The following is a 7971-nucleotide window of genomic DNA, read 5'->3' on the forward strand; positions in this document are numbered from 1 at the left end:
CTCTGCCGCAATTACTCGAAAGCAGCCACAGACAATATGTAAATGATGGGCATGGCCGCGTTCCAGTAACACTTTATTTATGGACACTGGAATTTGAATTTCAGATAATTTTCATGAGTTGTGAAATGGTCGTCTTCTTTTGATTTTTTTTTTTTCCAGTCTTTTAAAAGTGTAAGAACTATTCTTAGCTCGTGAGCTGTACGAAAATAAGGAGGCCGGTCGGGGTTTGCTCTGGGCCGTGCTGTGCACATTTAGATAGAGCTGGTCCTGCCACTTATTAAGTGTGTGATCTGGGGCCGGCGGTCTAGATAAGCCTCAGTGTCCTCAACCACAAGATGGAAAAGGTGATGGCTTCTCCCTGGAAGAGCTGGAGGATGCAACGTAATGACCATGAAGTGCTTGGAACAATGCCTGTCATAAGTTTCCCCTTGGTACGTGACCCGATGCTACATCAGGGATGGCTTGTCCTCCCCACATATACATGTCTCTTCCAGACAACCTCAGCCTTTTCCGCACCTGGTGCCAATGAAAAATTGTGCACGGAAGAGAAATCCAGACATGCCCACAGGGCAGAAATCCTTTTTTTTAAAACCAAAGATACGCTCTTAAAAATCATCTCATCGGTGATAAGAAAGGCTCAAGCTAAATGAGCACAGGCTGCATGTTAGGTCTTCTGACCCGAAATCAGGATAAGGAATTTGTGTTTCCTGGCCTTAGTCTCCTTATCTCTGAAATGGGGGCAATTACACTAGTCTCCCCCTAATAGGAATGAGAAGATAGGAGAAGAGGTGTCCAGTGCATGCCCTGGTGCTGTGCATGGGGTCAGCACCCTTGCAGGGCCGGTGGACTCCCCGTTCTGTACCTCATCAGTGCCCACCTCCAAGCTCAGGTTCTGAGGAGACCAGGGTGGGTGTTGATGAGGCGGCAGCGGAGTAGTTGTCTATTAGCCAAATATGCACCTCTCGTTCCTGAGGGCTAAGAGGGTGTGAACTTTAGAAAGAGCGTTGCAATCCCATCACCCAAAGAATTCAGACCCAGGCCAGGAGACATTGTCTGCGGGGCTCTGGCACCACCGGGGAAGACTGGGATGGAGGCCAGAGGAAGACGCCTGGGAGCACGGAAAGCTGCTGAGGAGCTGAATCCAGGAAAAAGTCCTGAGTCTGTCTGCTCAGCATGTGGGCGGCTGGCCTAGATTTGCCCAAATCTGGCTCCCTGCTCTCCCCTTTCAGAAGCAGATGCTTGTGGCTTGGCACCTGTTTCTGGAATCCTCAGGAGACCAACCTCAGATGATTCTACGCTCTTGAGCCAAGAGGGTGCGGCTCCAGAGGTGAGAGCAGGCCTCTCAGGACCCAAGAGATGAGGTGGAGTGTCTGCCCTCTCGGGCCTGAAGTTCTCCTTTGTCAGCTGGAACGTCCCCACCTGCCCAGGCGACCACGGACGCTCCCATTGACCACGCGTAAGGTGACACTGTGCATCCTGTGGTGGTGGATGGTGAGAACCCTCGGTAACCAAGCAGATGAAGTCCTGGGGTGCAGTGCAAGGGGCGGAGGTCAGCTTCTGGCCACGCCCACCCCATCAGACAGCCCATCGTTGGTCAGTCACTTCTTCTGTGCCCAGGGCTTGCTCTGGCCGTGATTTGGGGACCCTCCTTATGGGAAGGAGGGGGTATGCCACAGAGCGAATAGTGGCTGCCTCTGCCTTGCCCATCCCTCTCTCCTGAGCCTGCCTCCTACCTTCTGACTCTGACTCAGACGGTAGTCATAGCCTGGTATCTGCAAATTAGAGGTCAACTGGCCTTCAGTTCCATGGAATTCCCTAGGGCAAGCCCACTGGAAAGGGCTACACCATTCATCTATCTGTCTAAGATTTGCTGAGCGCTGGCTAGAGGCTGCTAGTTTCTTTTCAATGTTTCCACCTCTCCCCTGGAACCCCAGCTTTAACTGGGAATAATGGCACAATTCCAGTGAATTCTATTTCCCAGCATGCTTTGGAGTTAGGTGAAGAAATGTAGAAAGGACAGGTCAATGAGAGGTAAGCTGAGTGATTGTATGAGACTTTTGGGACATTTCCTTAAAAGGGAAGCAATACAGATTCCTGTGCTTCCTTGATCCTAACACAGAATTCAGATGTGATGGCTGGAGCTCAAGCAACTATCTTGAACCACGAAGTGGACACACTAAGCCAGGTGGAGTAGGTAGTTAGGAGTTTGGGCCTCTGATGATGACAGCTTCACAAAACTTGCCCTGGGCTGTACACTTTCAGACATTCTTCATAAAAGGCAGATAAACTGCTACCTTTTAAAACTACTATTGTCATGGGGCACCTGAGGCACCCGGGTGGCTCAGTCATTTGAACGCCCGATTTCGGCTCAGGTCATGATTTCATGGCTTGTGAGTTTGAGCCCCGCGTCAGGCTCTGTCCTAACAGCTCAGAGCCTGGAGCCTGCTTCAGATTCTGTGTCTCCCTCTCTCTGCCCCTCCCCCGCTCACACTCTGTCTCTCTCTTTCTCAAAAATAAACACTAAAAAAATTTTTAAAATAACAAAACTACCATTGTCATGAATCCATGTGTTATACACAGCCAAACCTACTCTAAACTGATACAATTCCTGCTATACAGCACACACTCTTCGAGGTGGTGGTGACCCAACAGTGAGAATTGTACACACGGGGCATGCCCTGAACACTCACCCCCTAGTGGAGAAAGAGCTATAAATGAGGAAGCACACTAATTCCAGGAAATAATTGGTGCCAGGGAGTAAAGAGAACAAGGTAATACTGAGTGTGACATGGTTCTCAGTCTGTCACAGGTAGTAACCAATTTAATTTTCACGTCATTTCTGTGAAGTAGGGACATTATTACCCCCATTTTACAGATGGGGAAAACAGAGGCACAGAAAGATAAAGCTGCCTGTGAAAGGCACACAGCCAGTGAATGGATGAAGCAGCATGTGAATCCTGACTCTCGTCTCTCGAGCCCACACCCTAGCAGTGCACCCGGCTGTCTCCTCACAAACTAGAGCGAGAAAGTGTACCTGCCACTCAGCTGGTACTGGGCCCTCAGATTCCCATCCAGTGGTCTCAATGTCAATGTTGTCCCTCCTTGGGCATGGCCTTTTCAGCATGGCAGTTCTGGGGCCTGAGGCTTCTTAAGTGATGCCTGCCCCACCCCCAACCTGCAGAGCCAGCAGCCAGAAAGTACCAGGTGGAATCTGCATGACCTTTCTGATCTGAGTTAGTGGTCTCTCTTCCATTGTATTTTATTGAGTCACAAATGCTGGCCCAGATTCAGGGGGAGGGGACACACACCTGCATCTTTCTCTGTAGGAGGGTCAAAGAATCTGTGGACATGTTCTAAACCAGCACCCATATCAATAAGGCATGCACTTAGTAATAGTCAGGGGCCTCTGGAAAGCACGCAGAGTGTGGATGTGATGGCTGGAACTCAAGCAATCAACGTGGACCACGGAGGCTCCACAGAGAGACACCAGGAGCAAAGAGCACAGCACAGAGAATAGGGGCCATATGTAGTCAGTCTTTCCAGACCCAAGCTAACATGGATGGGAGGCAGCAGAGGCCTTTGTGCTGTCCTGGGCATCAATTCCAGTGCTCAGAGTTAGCTGGGTCCCATCCCTGACCATGATGGGCCTGCGAGCTGCCAACCATTGCACCAGCTGACCTTCTAAGAACTGAGGGGCTGTGCCCTGTGCAGATGTGCCTGGGCTCATGGGGCGTCTGCACTGGGGCAGAGAGGCTATGAGGCCTACCTCCTCCAGGTAGGCAAGGTCACTCACAGATGAGCTGGCGGGAGCATCACTGACTGCTTCCAAACACCGACATCTTGGAAGAAGTGGTTTTGAGATCAACCTCCCCTTATAGGAACTAGCCCCACACCCAGGAGAACCTTCTAAGGAGAGTCCCTGGAGGGCCCCCACAGCTGTAAAATTGCCCAAGGTTTAGGGAGTATGAACCAGTGCAGGAGAAGCTTGGAGACTTGCTCCAAACATTTTCCAAGCCCTCCAGCCCCATCACCCCACCTCCCACATACCACCTAGGCAACTATGGGCTATTGGCTCCAAGAATATCACTGCGTGGTTCATGGAACAGCAAAGGTAGGAATTGTTGCTATTTCCCAAGGTCCTAGGCTTTTTGTATATTATTGTATGTATCTGGTTTAATCTTTGCAGCAATCCTGCAAGAGAAATCATTATTCCTCCTCTAGAGAGGGGGATATTGAACTTCAGAAAGACTAAGTCATGTGCCTAAGGATACAAGGCAAGTGGCAAGGACTGACTGAAAGCCAAACCTGCCTGGCCTTGAATCTCACTATCTTCCCTCTGCCCTGTCCTAACCCCCACCCCTTGAGGAGGTGGAGGAAGTTGAACTTGGACAAGCTTTGTGATCCTTGAGTGATAGCAGATCTGTGTCGGCAGCTGCCACAGTCAGCCAGGTTCAAGGGCAAATCCTAGGGGAGGGAAACATTCTCAATGCTTCCTAGGTCCTGGGAGTTGGGCTGGGGGCTCCCAGGCATTCCACTCAGATACGGCCCAGACCATCTGCAGCTTGGGACAGCTGGGCTTGGCATAGCTGGGAAGATGTATAGAGCTTTTTCCCAGGAAATGTGTTTTATTGGGGAGAGGGGGAGACGGGGAGGAGTCTGGAACTAAAGCAATGATTTGAGTTTCATTGAGAAGACTTCTGTTCCTGCCTCTCATCTTTGGACTGAGCACTGTCTTTTTATACATTGAACGAACAGTCTGTCTTCAATAGGTTCTTCGGAAACCCCACCCCAAAGACACCTTGGCTATGACCTTAGAAAGCAGAGGCGGGGAAAAGGCTCTCTGCCCCAGCACTCTCCTTTCCTGGGAATGAGAAGCGTGAGCAGAGATTGGTGCCTCAGCTTGGCTTTTGTTCCTTTACACAGCCACACTCTATTAACATCATCCCAGACCCGGAACCTGTGAAAATCTAAAGTTAAAAAAAAATCTGACTTGACTTGAACAACGTAGGGCTTCTTTTAGTCTTCATTTATTCCACTTTGTGTGAACATTCATCCATTTTTGCTCCAGAGATAACCGTATGTTTGTGTACAAGATTTTACCCCATATGAACTGTGTCCCACAGTACTCTTTAACATTTATTTTTTCTTCACCTAAGACGGCAGAATCCATGACTTATTATACACGTGGTACAATTAGCCACAGATGAAACCAGAAGTAGTCCTGAGAGTCACAGGTCCAGGGCAAAAGACCAAAAGGGACCGTTTTGGTATGAGCGAGGCGGGTCTCTCAAAGGTGGTCGTTGTAGTCAGAGGATGATGGAATCAAGTTCTAGAAAGTAGGCGTGTAGCCCCTGGTGTCTGGCTTTCCTTATTTCTGCTCCCATGGCTTCTATGGGTGCACAAGCAAGCAGCTTGGACCTCGGCCTCATCTTTCTTCTTTTACACCTCGGCCTGGGCATTCACTTCTTCCTCCACTGGGCTCTCACGATTTCCAAGAAGATGGCGCTAAGGTGGAGAGGGCCGTCGAATCTTTCTTTAAACCCCCAAATTCTGAACATGGAAAACATCAGGTCTCAAGAGTATCAGAATCAGGCAGAAAAGGAGTCTGATTCGCTAGGCTTCCATAAAGGCGGGGCCAATCAGTGATAAAGAATTAGGGGTCTCCATCAGAAAAATGGCTCAACATTATTCTTCTGACCCTTCTCTCCTCTCATTGTCTTCCTTCATCTTTTCTTCCTCTTTTCACCACCCCCACCTTTAAAAAATATCACGTTCTTTCTCTCCTCTTTCTACTTTTCTATCTTCTTAGTTCTTTGGCTCTTTCTTCCTTCTATGCACACACCAGCACCCACCCACCCACCTATCAGGTCCGTGCTCTGGGCCAGGCCCGTGGTTGGCCGTGCAGGTGACGATGACTGGGTGGGCATGGGCCTGACTTCAGCCAGGAAGCAAAGATGGCGGTGATACGGGAGGAGTATCTCCCCCAGTCTGCGGGGGTGAAGGACAGAGATCATGTGTGAGGCGCACACAGGTACTTTGTATCTTCACAATCCTTCCACCCAAAGTCACCATAAATTAACATGCTCGTATGTTACCTTACCCCACCTCCACACCATTCCCCTGGCCTTCCCTTCTGTCAGGGACCTGCGCCCAACCCCCCTCTTCTGTAGACCGTTGTCAGGGCCTTGGGGAAGGCTTCCTGACAGCGGGGGCGTCTAAGTGGAGAGTCAGAGGCTTTCATTAACTGGGATGTCCTAGCAAAGTGCCGCACAGTAGGCTTAAGCAACAGAAATGTGTTGTCTCACGGCTCTGGAAGCTGGAAGTCCAAGATCAAGGTGTCGATTGGTACCTTCTGAGGCTGTGAGGGAGAATCTGTTCCATGCCCATCTCCCGGCTTCTAGTGGTTTGCTGGGAACTCTTGGTCTTCCTTGGCTTCTGATACATCGTCCTGATCTCTGTCTTCGTCTTTATGCCTCCTCAAGGCATTTCCCTTATGTGTGTCTGTGCCCAAATCTCTTTGTTATAAGCACACCAGTCATACTGGATATGACCTCATCTGAACTAATTACAGCTGCAATGACACTCTTTCCAAATAAGGTTAGTCACCTTCTGAAATACTGGGGATGAGGACTTCAAACATATGAATTTTAGAGGGACACATTTCAACACATAACATTAAGTCTTTCCTTGTGGCTGATGCTTCTGTGGAAGTGACTTCTGTCCCTGCCACCATCTTAGCCTGGGCCCATGGCTCCTGAAAAGACTGATGGAGAATGAGGTAGGAAGCAGAAAAGCAGTCTGATTCCCTAGGCTTCCATAAAGGTGGGGCCGATCAGTGATACTGGAGGCATTTAAACAGGCTTTTTATAAACTACTAATCAGATAAAAACATTTTAACATAAAATTAAAAATCCTCTCCCATAATCCTGTCATATCATAAAAAGCTTTTAAAACTGAGTTCAGAAAAAGTGACAAAGAATGGACAGGTCAGTATAGCATACTGGATAAGGACATGGGTTTGAATACCAGCCCTGCCATTGTGCTGTGTGACCTTGGAGAAATTACCCACCCTCTCTGTGCTTCAGCTTCCTTGTCTGCATGACAAGGTTTAATAGCTGTACCTTCTTCATTGAGTTTTTGAAAGAATCACTTGCGAGCCTGTGAGGAAAGCCCCTGGGACCAACCTCTAACACATCGTAGTTTCTTCAGCAGATGCAGCTGTTATTCTAGAAAATGTGAGCATGTATGGAAGCCCAGAGCAGACCACGATCACACTTAGTTTCCTTGTAGCTTCTTCAGAGAGGCTTACCTTTAAAAAATTGTTCAGGGAATCAGCAAACTGATTCTCAAGAACAGGGAGATGGTGAAAGCATATGGAGCTACTTTCGAGCCGTTCCCAAGGCTCAGCTAAATTGTACCCCAGGACATTGAAAAACTTGCTGATGTGGCCAGAGAGCTGCTGTCAGAGTCCTATGAGGAATCAAAAGATAGCGGAGTCGTGAGAGAGAGCCAGAGATGGAAAGGGTTTTCCTAGTTCTTTTTGTAAGGAGGAAAGGATATATTGTAGAAACCCCACGCTTGTGTGATAACGAACCCTTATAAAAATATTCGACGGTTTGGGCATAACTGAATTGAGAGAAAGAAGTGACCTCAGGGGTTCACTGCAAACAAGGCATGCCAGATCCATTTGAACGTTTTTGGGGATGGGGTTAATATGGATCTGGGAAATGCTGAAGATTGGTAGAACTTGATCTTGTAAGATGTTTTTCAGAGACACTAACAGCAGCTTTTTGGACAGGAAGGAGAAATGTGGTCTGGCGATGTAGCACAGAGAGGTCGATTCATGTTTGGTTGTAGCCAAAGAATGTTGAATAATGACCAGTTTGACAGAAAGGCCTTAAGGGCTGAGGCTTGGATGCAAATATCTCTCCATTGCATATTAGAAATAGATACCATGCTTTTTAAAAACAC

Source organism: Crocuta crocuta, unplaced genomic scaffold, assembly GCF_008692635.1.
Source record: "Crocuta crocuta isolate KB4526 unplaced genomic scaffold, BGI_CrCroc_1.0 scaffold57, whole genome shotgun sequence".
NCBI classification, from domain to species: Eukaryota; Metazoa; Chordata; class Mammalia; order Carnivora; family Hyaenidae; genus Crocuta; species Crocuta crocuta.